Source organism: Hipposideros armiger, unplaced genomic scaffold, assembly GCF_001890085.2.
Source record: "Hipposideros armiger isolate ML-2016 unplaced genomic scaffold, ASM189008v1 scaffold_156, whole genome shotgun sequence".
Taxonomy (NCBI): Eukaryota; Metazoa; Chordata; class Mammalia; order Chiroptera; family Hipposideridae; genus Hipposideros; species Hipposideros armiger.
This window is the reverse complement of record NW_017731506.1, coordinates 1,409,685-1,424,658: the sequence shown is the minus strand read 5'-3', so window position 1 is coordinate 1,424,658 and position 14,974 is coordinate 1,409,685. Positions and strand designations below refer to the sequence as shown.

Below are 14,974 nucleotides of genomic sequence, written 5' to 3'. Positions count from 1 at the left end.
TCAGACTTGGCCTGAATTATACACTGGTTTTCCTGGTTCTCCAGCTTGCAGATGGCAGATAGTGGGACTTCTTAGCCTCCATAACCATTTGAACCCATTCCTATTATTTATATATGTATAGCTCCTATTGGTTCTGTTTTTCTAGAGAACCCTGACTAATGCATCCCCTTACCTTCTTCTAGACATGCCTCAAATAAGGGTTCTGTGGTCAAACAACTTTGGGGAAAGTTATGTACCATTTCCCTCTCTCTATCACAATGGACATCAACACAAATGCTCTGTGGTAACCTGCAGCTAAGAAACCCGTTCAGCTGGTTTTTAACCTGACTCTTCACAGACTTATTCTATACCAGAAACCTTTGAAATCCTCACAGGACTTACGTTTTATAAAATGGAAAGCACTCTGCTAGAAGTAACATAACTTTACTATCTCCGTTGTTTATTCATTTTTCTTAAAACAATAAACCGATAGCTGATGCTTCAATTTGATAAAACTTCTGGAACTAATCTTTCACTTTCTCAGGAATTAGGACACAGGTAAGTTGAATCAATTACTACTAAAAGTACAGAATTCTGAGAGAAAATGTTTACAAAAGACACATATGTAAAGGACTATTATGCAAAATATACAAAGAACTCTTAAAATTCAACAATAAGAAAATGAACAACCCAATTAAAAAATGGACAAAAGATGTGAATGGACACTGCATCAAAGGTGATATACCAATGACAGGCATATGAAAAGATGCTCAATATCATATGTCATTAAGGAACTAAAACAATAAGATATCACTATATACCTACTAGAATAGCTAAAATCCAAAACACTGACTACACTAAATGCTGGTGAAGATATAGAACAACCAAAACTCTCACTCATTGCTGGTGGGAATGCAAATGATACGAATACTTTAGAAGGCAGTTTGGCGGTGGACCAGCCAGGTGTCTCAGTTGGTTAGAGCACAAGCTCTGAGCAACAGGGTTGCCAGTTCAATTCCCACATGGGCCAGTGAGCTGCACCCTCTGCAACTAGATTGAAGCAATGACTTGAGCTGAGCTGCTGGTGGGAGGCCGAATGGTTCAGTTGATTAGAGTGCGTGCTCTTCACAACAAGGTTGCCGGTTCAACTCCCACATGGGATGGTGGGCTGTGCCCCCCGTAACTAGATTGAAAACAGCTACTGGACTTGGAGCTGAGCTGCACCCTCCTCCACAACTAAGATTGAAGGACAACAAGTTGACCTGGAGCTGATGGGTCCTGGGAAAAACAGAGTGTTCCCCAATAAAGTTAAAAAAATAAATAAATAGGGCTGGCAGAGTGGCACATTGGTTAGGAGTTGGCTTGGGACACCAGCTGTGAGCAGCAGGGCACTGGTTCAGATCCCACTTGAGGGCCAGTGACGCTGCACCCTCTACAGCTAATATGGTGAACAACAGCTCAACCTGGAGCTGGGCTGCTGTGAGTCGCCGGCGATGGTGTAGGCTGCAGTGGAGCTACAGTGGGCTGCCTTGAGCTACTGGGAGTGGCCAGCAGCCAGCGTGAGCTTTTGTTAGCTGCCGTGAGCCACCGTGAGCAGCCATCCAATAGTCAGCGAGTGATTGCCTCACCCGGGAAGAGCACAATGATAATACCAACATGGGCCAGTGAATCGACGTCCTCCACAACTAAACTGAAGAACAAAAGGATAGCAACTTGTCTGTTCCCCTTCCCCAATTCCCCAATGCTGTTGTCCTCCCCCAATTCCCCAATAAAATCTTTAAAAAATAATAAATAAATAATAAATAAAACTAAAGCTGTGAAGAAAACATAGGCATAAAAAAAAAAAAGAAGACGGAATGGTTTAGTTGGTTAAGAGCTTTCTCAAGAGTGCGAGCTCTGAGCAACAGGGTTGCTGGTTTGATTCCCAGCCCAAGCTGAGCTGCTGCTGAGCTGTCAACAGGTGGCAGGATGGTTCAGCTAAAAAAAAAAAAAGAAGAAAACAGTTTAACAGTTTCTTACAAAGCTGAATTACTTTACCACATGATCCAGTAATCATGCTCCTTGGCATTTACTCAAATGAGTCAAAAACTTATGTCCACACAAAAACCTGCACTCAATGTTTATAGCCGTTTTTTTCTTAATTGCGGAAATTTGCAAGCAACCAAGATGTCCTTCAGTAGGTGAATGGATAAATAAATTGTGGTACATCCGGACAATGAGATTAGCATTCAGTGCTAAAAAGAAATGAGCTTTCAAGCCAGGAAAAGAGATAGAGTGATACATATTGCTAAGTTAAAAAACCAGTCTCAAAAGTCTACATACTGTGTAATTCTAACTATATGACATTTTGGAAAAGGCAAAACTTCAGAGACAGTAAAAAGATCAGTGGTTGCCAGGGCCCTGAAAGGAGTGGAGGAGGGGAAGAGATGGAGCAGGGGGCAATTTTAGGGAAGTGAAAATATTCTGTAAGATACTGTAATATGGATATGGGACATTACCCATTTGTCAAAACCCATAGAGTTTATAACATAGAGTGAACCCAGATGTAAGCTATGGACTTTAGTCAGTAACAATGTGTCAGTATTGATTCATCAGTGTAAAAAGTGTACCACACTAATGCAAGGTGTTAATAATAAATGTATGGGAAGAGACAGGTAAATGGAAACTCTCTGTACCTTTTGCTCAATTTTCCTGCAAACCTAAAACTGCTCTAAAGAATGAAAGTCTAGGGCCGGTTGAGTGGTGCATTGGTTAAGATCTGGCTTGGGATTCCAGCTCTGAGCAGCAGGGCCCCAGTTTGGAACCCACATGAGGGCCAGTGACACTGCCCTCTACAGCTAAGATGGTGAGCAACAGCTCAACCTGGAGCTAGGCTACCGTAAGTCGCCAGCGATGGCAGATAGGTTGCCATGGGCTACCGTGTGTAGCCAGCAGCCAGTGTGAGCGGCCAGCAGCCGCTGTGAGCAGACGTCCAGAAGCCGGTGACTGATCTGCCTCGCCCAGGAAGAGCACAATGATGGTGCCAACTTGGGTCAGTGAAGCAACATCCTCCACAACTAGACTGAAGAACAAAAGGACAGCAACTTGTCTGTTCCCCTTTCCCCAATTCCCCAATAAAAATCTTTTAAAAATAAATAAATAAATAAAAGTCTATTCTAACACACACACACACACACACACACACACACAATGCATTTTCTAAAAAAGAGAACCCCCTAATTATCTAATGGAAGAAAAAAGGGGTTGGGGTGGGGCAAGTGGAGAAAAAGAGCAGTGTCCTTGGAGGCTGAAGACTAAGTTTCAAGACCTGCTTTATTAATAGAGTGGGACTGAGACCCCACCTCTGAACTGGCACACCCTGGCACAGTCCTGGCTCTGCCACGTCCCCTGCTGTGCTGCCATGGACAAGTTTCAGAAACTCTCTCCCAGATTTAGTGTCCTCCTTTTTAAAATGGGGATAATAAATGTACCTCTTAAAGACTCCTGCAAGAACCAAGTCAGGCAAAGCATGTAAAACACGTAGCAAAGTGTCTAGCACATCATGGGACGTCGATAAATATGTAACTATTCTCATTAGTCATCTTGGTCAAATCAGTTAAGCATTTGAAGCCTGTTGAGTTCTAAGGCTCAAGGAAAACAAATACAGGAAACACTATGCAAACTGTATTGTTTTGATGCTGGGCCACCATCTAGGTGATCTCTCTGATTATTGTCCTGATAGTTCTCCTTTTAGAATCAGATGGGTCCTCTCTTGGCCTGGGCCTCCCTATCAGCAACACTTGTAATTTTCACTTTTGTTGTGAGGGCTATTCTTTTCCATAATCAGCCAAATCCTGCCAGTTTGTGAATGGCTCTCTGGGAACAAGTTAGGCCCTTTAGCAAACTCCATCAATGACCTCTTTCAGGCCACATGGTATTCACTATTAAAATATTCCCACAGTGCATTAAAGAGTATCTTTGTAGCTTACGTCAGTTAATCTCACATTTCATACTTATTCCCACAGAGTAAACGCTTTGTATATTTGGAGAATATAACCTTTTATGCCACTGATAATCACTACTGAATTAGAAAGGACCTATTTTCCACAAATGCATGCCCAAATTCCTTCAAATACCATGTTACTTAATTTATTAAAATAAAATAAATTTTAAAAAATCTTCATTTTTCTGTAATCAAAATTCCCAGTTGTCATTTTTTACCAGTCAGCATGCTTTCCCCTAACTTTACCCAAACCATAAAATTTCTCAGCCGTTTTAAAAATATTTTTCATTTATAAATCCTATGTGCTTTTTCGGTTGGGATCAGCTCAGTCACTGTATTGAAAACAACTAATTAACTTCCTGTGCCCAATTATAAATAGCATCCAATACTAATCATTATCATCCACTCTCAAATTTGCAATCTTGTTTCCTCTTCCATGACGTGAAAGATTTCATTGGAAGTGCATGGGCCTTATTACAGACATGGAGTCGTTTATCACCAAGAAGTATGGCTTCTTTAATCAACCAGCCTTAACAGGCATTGGATTTGTCACAGGAAATAGATATGTGCCTTTATTCCTTGACTCACCATTACCTAATTAGGCAGGAAAAAATAAAGTCTTTAAAGAATAAAAACTAAATGGAAATATTTTAAATAACATTTCTCTATCACATAGATCATATTATCTCTTTCAATGACTCTGATTAGTATATAAATATTAAAAATGATAAAAATTTATCTAAATCTTTTTAAATCATATAATCTACTGGGAGGACATTCTTTTTTTTTTTTTTCAGCTGAGCCATCCTGCTACCTGTTGGCAGCTCAGCAGCAGCTCATCTCGGGCTAGAAATTGAACCAGCAATGCTGTTGCTCAGAATTAGCACTCTTGAGCAAGCTCTTAACCAACTGAGCCACTCGGCCAGCCCTTGGAGGACATTCTTAATAATTATATATTCATTACCTTAAGAATGAAAAATACAGTCTTTAAGAACTAAAATTGAGACACATATGTAAGCATTTAGCTAAAGCTACTCTTGGCACAGGTGGACAAATATACTTGCCATTGTCCTATTTTTTATTTTTAAAATATTAGAGCACACCACTCAGTATGGTTGAATTGTTATAGCTGTCCTTTCCTGGACAAGTCCTGCCAGTTTGTGAACGGCTCTCTGGAAACAAGTTAGGCCCTTTAGCAAACTACATCAATGACCTCTTTCAGGCCACGTGGGTATTCACTAATAATGCTACATGGCTTTTCCCTCCCCCCTTTTTTCTCTTTTCTTTCTTTCTTTTTTTTTTCTATATATTGCATTATGTGTTTACAACCCAGAGTCAATTCTCCTCCTATCACCATATATTAGACCCTTTTTACCCTCTTCTACCTTCCCCCTTCTCCCCTTACCCTCTGGTAACCACTTAGATGCATAATGATGGGCAGTCCAGGAATCTTTTGAACAGAGGAACCGAGTCAGAGCCCTGTTAGGTAGTCTAGGTAGGAAAGAAATCAGAGCCAGCGGGTTGGCTTTAAAAAGAAGTGAAGGAGCACAAGGAAGTAGAACCCAAAGTACTGAAGATCTACAGATGTTCAGAGAAGTAAAAAGGTCCCATGAGCCCAGGAGGGTAAATAAAGTCCGAAGTCACAGTAGTCCACCCAAGACACAGGAGGGAAAAAAATCAGGCCATGAGGTGCTGAGCCAGCAAGCAAGGTTACTTTACCTAAGCCCAGATTCTTGCATCACGGCACTTTCTGACCATATTGCCATGAAAATCAGGCAACTGGGCGTCTAGTGTAACCAAGTCCTGGGGAATAGCAGTAAACAAAGCAAAGTCCTTGCTCTTTCGGAGTTTATATTTCATCATAAATAATAGATAACAAGCCAGGAGACAAACAATACAATTCCAGAAAATAACAAATGTTATGAAGAAAATAAAACAAAGTACGGAACAGAGTGATGGCAGGTGACGAGCACTGGGACGTAGAATTATCAAGCAGTATTTGAATAGAGACCTCAATAAACTTTTCCTTCCCAAAGGAGCATCAGAAAGAGACAAGGCCAGAGCTCCACAGGGGTGGTACTGAGACAGTTTTAGGTGATTTATGGGTTAACTTTTAAAAATTTAAATAGTTGTGCATATCTATCATGTTATCTTTTTATAGCAAGGTATACTGCTTTTCTATTTAAGATAGTGATGACAAAATTTTAATAAAGTTATTTAAACCAAAGAACAAGGACTTAAAGCTAGTAAGTAAATAATGGTGCAGAGAATACATAGGTAAGGGAAAATAATGTAAATAGTACAAAAGTAGCTGAATAAGTCAATTGAGTGCATTACATTAGTTGTAATTAATATCACCAAATTAGAATCCACTGACAATGTTAACACCCCAATTGGAACATGCTCCTCTTTCTTCAGATCAAGAGGAAGAGAAAGAAAACGTTGGCACCCAGCCAGTTAAAAGAAGGGGAGAGCAAACACGTTTTCATGGACTCCAGGAAAAAAAACCAAAAAACCCAAATGATTCAACTCAGATCTCATTTCCCTACTAGGCTATCTATTCACACCTTCACTTCCATAGCTTATCCTTGGACAATCAGTATCTTTTCCTTATTCAACTAAACTGTGAGTTCTTCAAGGTCAGTGGCCACATCTTACATTATTTCATGTTTATTTTTATGTCCAGGCACAGTGTTAATCCTGGATTATAGGTTAAATAACTATGAGCTAACTAAGCAAATGGATTAATTAGCATGCTTTTATATTGTGAACTCTGGTTCAGGACAAACAGAAGTGATTTTGCAGAGCTGGAACAGTAACCCTAATCACAAATTAGTGTTGCGTCTGGAAAAGCACTAAGATAAGTTATATGAGCATGTCAGATGCTATTAAAAAAAAAAAGTCATGAACATCTTGAACAAAATCTTTAGGTGGGAGAAGGTTTACAACAGTGGGATAGAAGGCAGGCAATAGAGTTAAACTCAGAAGTGGGTCTTTGGAGAAAATTTCAATCACCTGATAGAATACTGTAACCTGAGGTCAGGCAGTAGGTTATTTTTAGAATACAAATATCTGATTATTCCAAAGGTCAACATGTTGTAATGGGGTGTCCTGCCAAAACAAGCCAATTTGCAGGTAGCAGATCCCCAACCACCAAGATGGGAATCAAGTAGTGGACATCCAGCCCTGAGAGGGGGGTTGATAGAAGAAAGTCAGGTGCAATTCAAAATGGATAACAGTACTACTACATTTTTTACTATCAATAATAACTATAAGCCTTTAGTGAGTGATAGAGTATATGCTAAGCATTCTCCTAAGGTCTTTACATACATTATTTAATTTAAAGCTCACAACAATCTTGTGAGGCCAGTGCTATTACCCTAATTTAACAATTGAGAAAGCACAAAAATGTTAAATAACTTGCTTAAGATTAACCAGGCTAAGAAGTAGGAGAAACAGGATTTGAACCCAAGCCCTCTGGTCCAGATCCACTATGCTAACCAGTATCTGTCATAGGCAATTTATAGAGACAGAAATTCAAGTACTTACTAGAATATGGTAGTGAAGTCCAAGTCTTGGGAATAAGACAAAAATCCACATGTCAGAGCCAGAGCCTAAGTCCAGTGATGGGCTATCTTTAAAGGCAACATAATGCTGCATCCCAGCGTGCATGTCTCAACTCCCAAAAGTTTCTCCTAACCCAGGTTAGGAACTGATCCTAGAGACTTAGATAAGGCTATTTAGGCATTGATGATGATTAGGCTACACTGACTGAGAACCGTATAGGTCTTAAATCATGAAGGTAATAAAATGTTTTGCCCCAAAGTCTCTCTTCAGGGACTACCAATTACTGCAGCAACTTTCAGAGATAGAAACAGAATACAAACTTAAAATATGCATGTAACATCATGACTAAAAGCAAGCCAGGAGTTTTTTTCATCAAAATCGAAAAGAAAGCAAAATAATTATAATCATCATCCTTAATTAACGTTGTTTTGGGGGTCTTCGCCAAAGCAATTTGGCAAGAAAACAAAATAACAACAGCAACAAAAAATAGGCATACATACAAGAAAGGGGGAGGTAAATTTATCATGTTAACAAACTATATTATATACTAGACTTGAGTGAAGGCTCCAATCACCTGAGGCTACCGGGTCTCAACATCTCATTTCTGCCTCTGATTCTACATTTGCAGGGTCTGAGATGGTTCCTAGCTGACCTATGCTACAGTAACCATGCATGTCCTGTGATAACTAGGAGTGAACCCTGGTCTCCACCCAACCTAAATAAAAAGCACATGCTACATATTCAGTCTCTAATCTAAATGAAAGGTGACCAAATCTGAAAAGGCAATCTGTCATTTGAGTAGCTCCTTCAGCCAAACAATGCTTGCTAAAAGCAGTTCATTCTTCATCATACCACCCAAAAGAAGTTTCCCTGTTGCATTATTTACTTCTAATTACAGCCTTTCCTACCTAAATGGGGAAACATGAGGAGCTTTATTAGCCCCATTTCTAGTTCAATATTATCATATCCCTGACTTTTATTCTAGTAATAGTTCTAAAATTAGTTCACTTAATAACAATAATGAATGTGCTTTTCTTCTACATAGAGTTTAGTAATCTTAGACTGATAGCAAGCTAAATTGAGCTGCAGTGCATTGTAAATTTGGAAGCTATTCCCAAGAAATCATACAGAACAAACCTAATCTGTCTTCCTCAGGATGGGATATTCCTTCCTCTTGACCCAGACCTTCCTCTTGCGTGGATAGCAGCCAATTTCACTACCCTGAACCGGCCTACAGAGGACTGTGGGTGGAAGTGAACTGCCGTCTTTATGCAGGGCATCCTGTACGTCAAACTATTGTATTCCACAGTGTTTGTGTATGTGTGTGTATCTGTGTTTGGGGTGGGACTTGGTGCATTGCCTGAGTGGAGAGAAAGCTTCTTTCATCCAACTACCTGCCGGTTACCAGCTGGAATAGCTGGCAGAAGCAAAACATTGAACTTACGTCAGATCAAGAGAAGGAAAGAAAAGGTTGGCACCCAGCTGGTTAAAAGAGAGTGGAAAACAAACAACTTTTCACGGACTCTGGAAAGAAAACTACGTCCAAAACTCACCAAATGATTGAAATGGAAGGGTAACGGTGAATTATTTTCAAAGGAACCACATTTCTGTTCTTTTATGATACATGTTTCAAGGTACAAACTATGTTTGCAAATAGAAATCTATTCCAGTCCTCCCAGGTGTGAGAGGAATGCATAAGGCAGGCTTGGTGCATCTTCACAAGACAAAATTGCTGTCAACATGAGAATCTTAATCCAATACTCCCTGCTGAACTTGGCACAGAATCACTGCTCCATGAGATCTGGCATCCAGCCTGATGCTGAAAGAGGAAAGGACTGAGCCTAGGAGAGGTAAGGCTCTGCATTATTTGTAATATATTATTAAAATTGGAAGGTGAGCCTCCACCTTCATAGAGATATTGGAGAACTGCAGTACAAGTTTTTATACTTAACACAGAGGCAAAAGGCTATGGAACTATCACCAAACTCGGAGTCTGGGAATTTGAATTTGAGGCTAAGATCTGCCATTTAATAGCCCTGCAGCTTTGGACGAGTGATGCAATTTTCCCTCCTATACAGCATGTGAGAATCGTGCTCAGTCTGCCTCAATGACTTTGGGGAGATTGCATGACAGGAAGTACACAAAAGTAACTTGCAAACTTTAATGCATTGTATAAACATAAAGTGCTGCTATCATTACTATCATAAATTATTATTATTAATTCACTAACTTTTAAATTCCTTGTCCTACGTTCCCCACACTAAATATATGGGAGTTTGTAGTAAATATTCAGTTAATACTTGTTGATGGGCTAACATAAAAGTATTTGGGGAATGTGTAGGGTCTAGTCCTCAAGCTAAATGTGTGAGCATGGCCACATCATGGAAATCTATAAAATGAGAAGACAGAATCAGAGGATCTCTGGACTCTCCCCCGGTTAAAATATGCTGCATTCCCTATCGACCACCACCAGCCCTGTGAAGCTTGCCTGTGCTGCCATTGTCACTTTGCTTCTGCCCTCATGCCTCACCATATTTTGTCCTGGACCCATGCTTTTCTCTTCATTTTTCATCTCAGTGTCTAACCCAAAGCTTAGATATCAATCAAAGGATATATTTATTTCAAGATGTATGGATCAAAACAATGTTCTAACTATTAAATTCTCTTCAGCAATGAAAACCCTTCCCTTCATGTTCTTAGGTGGGGTTGTCAGAGTGTACAGAGGTAGGTCCAGAGATTTTGGGAGTGGTCAGGAATGTTGGAGGATGTTATTAAACATTTTATACAAATGTGTTTAATGCTTTATGCCTTCCTGATATTATCATGTAATAGGAAGAACATTGGGTTCCATTTTCGCTCAGCCATTTTAGCTGGGTAAATCTGAACAAGTCACACCACTTATTCATCCAACGCGTATTTATAAACTAAGATGTGCCATGCAGGGCTCTAGGCAATAGAGATATAATGATGGACATAAACAAATATGGTTCCTGCCTTCAGGAAGTTTATAGTCTAACGGCATTAGAGCCTTTAATCAAAGAATCATACAAAAGGGTATAAGTTCATAACTGCGATAGTGCTACAAAGAAGAGAAGCACGGTGCTATGAGTGAATAATATAGGAAACTGGAGTGGTCCTAGAGGATTAAGGAAGCCATATGTAAAGATTTAGTAATGAATCTGACATCTAAAGAGAAAGTAGGAATTACCCAGGCAAAGAACAAACAGGGTGATGGGGAGGGCATTTCAGTAAGAAGGAAAAGCAAGTGCAAAAATCCTGTTGAGGTTTAGTTAAAAGAATGCCTGTGTGATTGGGGTGCAGAGCGCAGGGAGCATGATGTGAACAGAGGCTAGGGAGACAGCTCATGCTGGCGTTGGAGGCCATGCTGAGGACTCTGGTCTTCAGGTGAAGAGCAGACGATAGTCACCCAAGTGCCGTAAGTTGGTGGTAGCATAATTGTATTTCCACTTTGAAAAGACTGTTTGGCTGCTGTGTAGAGAATAAACTCAAGGTCAAGGGTATACCACTGGAGACAAGCTTAGATGGCAGCTCAGACCCAAGTTTCGATGACAGTGGTACAGGCCTTCATGCCATACAATGTGGAATATACCTCTGCATGATATTGGATGGGTTGAATTCTAGGCACTTGTGAGATCCAAAATGAGATGTCAGATACGCAACTGGATAGAAAAGTCTAAAGTTGAGAGGAAAGGTGGGGCTGATAATAAAAATTCGAGCTAGAGCTTACCAATGAATAGTGAGACTGGCCAGGGATGAGGTTATCTAATGAGACGAATGGAGCAGAATAAACAATCTCAGAACTCTTGTTTCCTCAGTTGTAAAATGGGAACTGTAGCAGCTATTTTCACAGAACTTTTGTAGCTGAGATGTAGTAGGCAGTCAATAAAAATTCAAATATATTATTATTATAGTATTAAGAAAAATTAAAAAATAGCCAGTTCAAAGCAATTTACAGTATGATCCAATTTTTTTTTTTTACTTTTAAAATGTATTTTAAGTCATAAAAAATAAGACTGGGGCTTTACCTTCCATTTACTAATGATTATTGTCAGGTGATCCAATTACAGTGAGTGATGTAAATTTCTTCTTTGTGTACTTCAGTAATTTCTAAGTGGTCTGTAATGAACATGCACTCTTTCTATGGTAAGAAAGTAAAATGTTTTACTGTTTCAATTATATAAAAGTACTTTTCCTAGGGTAGAGCCAAAGATGATGAAATGAGCTGAAACAACAGGCCGTGAGAGTGGCCCAGGTCTAGCACATATGGCCGAAGGGCTTTGTTTGAGGCCAGTTTGTGTTTCCAGGTCTCTGACACAGAGATGGAGAGATGAACTGTTGGGAATCGGACCAAATGACTGTTTTGGTCTAAGCTGACCTGGCTGGGTTTCCATGGCACATGGGGCCTGAGAACCACCGGCCTTGCCAAATCCTTTGTCTATAAATCTCCACAAAGTATCACCACAGCAGAGAGGCCCTCCGAGTCTGGAAAATCCATGCACAGTTGCTACGCACATGCCCAGTTTTTATAGCCATGGCTAAAATCTGCTTGATTCCCTCTTTCCTAACCCATAATCTGGAAGCCTGTGATAAGCTAAGCGCATACTCAGGGTGAGCATACTGTCAGGGAATGGGGCTCTGAAGGATGAAGAACACAAGATTTGTCTCCCTGCTAGGGTTCCCTGTCCTTTGGCATAAGTCAGGAAGGACTGGCCAGGCTGCTGCGACAAGGATACATGGCTCATACGATAAACACAATGCAGTGCGATGGAAGGAGCTCAGTCGTGGGAGGCAGGAAACCTAGACCCTGGCCCTAACCTTGCACAAATCATCTGTGTGATGCTGATCAGTCACCTTGACTTCTCCCTGTCTCAATTTTGTCTTGTTGTTTTATCTGTAAAATGAAAACCATTCCCTAGGAAAGATCTAATGCAATGCCTAGGCTGAATCCATCTGTTGGCCAGCAAAGAATTTATAAAACATAAGCATTTGAATGTTACTTAGGCAGACTGAATGCCCTACTGAAAACACTACCTCCTACACCACCTAAACCACCACCTCCAGCTCACCCCCATCGCCACTCCCTAACATGCTCCCTTTCTCTACTTTCTCCAGGACACATATAGCTATTGGAAAGTATTTTTTGTTTTTATGCACCCATTTTCTATTTCTCCCACCCAAGAGGAGGGACTGACCTTTTCTATCCTGTTCACTGCTATACCCTCATGTCTAGCATAGTCTGGTACACAGTGGTGCTCAAAAATGCTGAATGAATGAATTTGAATGCCACAGTGTCCTTTTTGGTCATATGGGACTTGCAAGCTTCCCAGAATACAGAGTATGAAGAGTTTTTACCAGAGTGTCAGCACAGGGGTACAGGACGGACACTGCCTCACACTACTCCTTCACAGGTTAAGCCTGGATGCATTGACAGAAGAGATGAGTGTGGCGTGTAGAAATATGTGGAACCAAAAGATCTCATCCGGGTTTGCCTACTTACTAAAATCTTTCAGCATCTATTAATGCATCTATAAAATAAACAATAGTACTTAGAGTGAGGCTTGAATGATTTTACACAGGGCAGGGGATGAGGGGGTGAGGGTGAGAAGGGAGGGGTGTGTCTAAATAGAAAAGCATTATCCAAACGGGAGTTATTGTTCTATTTAGAACCCAGGACATTCTACATTGTCAAAATGAGAAGAAGATGCCAATATAAAAATACATGTTAGTTTTGCCTTGGAGACCCATGAAATGGCACAAAAACTAAATGTGGGGGGAGGGATATATTCTAGTCCTGAAGAAATTTAAGACTTTGCAAGGCTTGTTGGTATTTCCAAGGAGCTCACCCCCGCCAACCCCTTTTTAAGTTTTGAACACTTATTGAAATCTGTTTCCAAAACATTCTTCACAAAATAGGCTGGGACACCTCATTTTCTTCCATAAATTTCCAAACACTCTTCATGTATGTCTGACCTTGGCAAATAATCGATTAATTGTCAAATTATTGGGATTTTTATTTCCGTAATATAAATATTATAATGAAAGGTGGCTGTAGATGATGGTGTGAGCACAGACCACGAACCCATGAATGGTACTTCACTGAGCTATAACTGGGGCACAGCCGGCTGTCCGGAGATTTGGGCAAAGGTTTTGTCCTATAGAACCAGCCATTGGCCATTACATGATAATTCCATTATAGAAGGAGGATTGCAAAGAAAAAAGAATTGAGCTGCTATTCTGCATATATCAGAAACGTTAAACTTCCATCTTCAGAAAAAAAAATAGAAAAGCAGACATGTGTGACTAGACCAATTGTTAAATGAGATTTCTGAAAAACATGATCAATATGGGGTATCTTAGTTTATTTTTGTTTTTCTAGATCAAAGAATGCATGAAAAGTAACCTTTTGAGAAACTAGGAAAAAAAGAAAAATAGACATTGTAAATTTGGCCTAAAACATATGTAGTTGAAAGCCCTTGACTTTTGGCCTTGGTTTTTTTTCCTCTCTTTCTTAAGAGAGCTTCAAAGTCGGAAGCTGGTGGCTTTGGCAGCCCTGCTTTGAAGAGTCAGGAGAAGGGAAGTCAATTAAAAACAGGTCACAGGATGTAGCAGTTCAACTAAAATGGCTGTTGATTTTTATATATTGGAAGCTTTGAGCGATCAACCCCAACTTCTTAATTACAGTAACATAATGAACATAATCATAACATCTTATCTTTCAACCAAAGTTTTGACTTGCAGTGATTTCCATGCCCTCCCCCCGCTCGTTTTCTGACAGGCATGATGATTGGTATAAGATCAAAGTAACTACTTACAGGCTACATTCAGATTACATCTTCAAGCTGGCTTGCTGTTGGGATGCCTGGGCCGACCTCCTGCCACAGCACCCCAGCTGTCCTGCAAAAAAAAGACCCTCCCAGGCTGCGTGAAAGCTATGCACGTTAGGGGAAGACAGATCACAGGGCACCCATAGGCCAAACGTTTCTTTGGGAACAGTAACTTAACATAATTATGGAAAAAATAGAATTTATTTTATAAACTGAAAGCTATCAAACCAAGAAAAGGCAAGAAAGCCCTGCTCCTTCTCACCCAGATAATTCAAAATTATAAACTCTTAATTAGCATGGCTGTGGCCATTACCACTTGCTCTTTGGCTGTGATTCAGGGCCATCGAACTTGCAAGTCTTGTCAGCGTTTTTAACAATCCCTGCTTCCCTTCGCTGTCTGACAAGGGTCCAGTTTATTAGTCACATGGGGCTCCCATTTTTATTAGGTGTGATAAGTCTCAAAGGGTTTTCCCTTTGCTGTGTGCCTAGGGTTCCAGGGACTGCTTCTCCCAAGGTGATGCGTAGGACCCCCATCGGCAATCCATGCTCCTGACCTGTCCAAGGTTTCACACAGGCTGCTTTGTGCTCAGATCCTCCCTCT

The 14,974-nt window shown here is 40.3% G+C and overlaps 1 long non-coding RNA gene across 1 annotated transcript in view; it reads left to right on the top strand.

Annotated features, from left to right (window-relative positions):
* Positions 1 to 8,906: 8,906 nt before the first annotated feature.
* The window catches only part of LOC109387398 (uncharacterized), a 42,548-nt gene continuing 36,480 nt past the window's right edge, over positions 8,907 to 14,974 (top strand). The window contains exon 1 of the long non-coding RNA XR_002124981.1: positions 8,907 to 9,378. This is a non-coding gene — a long non-coding RNA (uncharacterized LOC109387398). The remainder of the gene's footprint in view (positions 9,379 to 14,974) is intronic.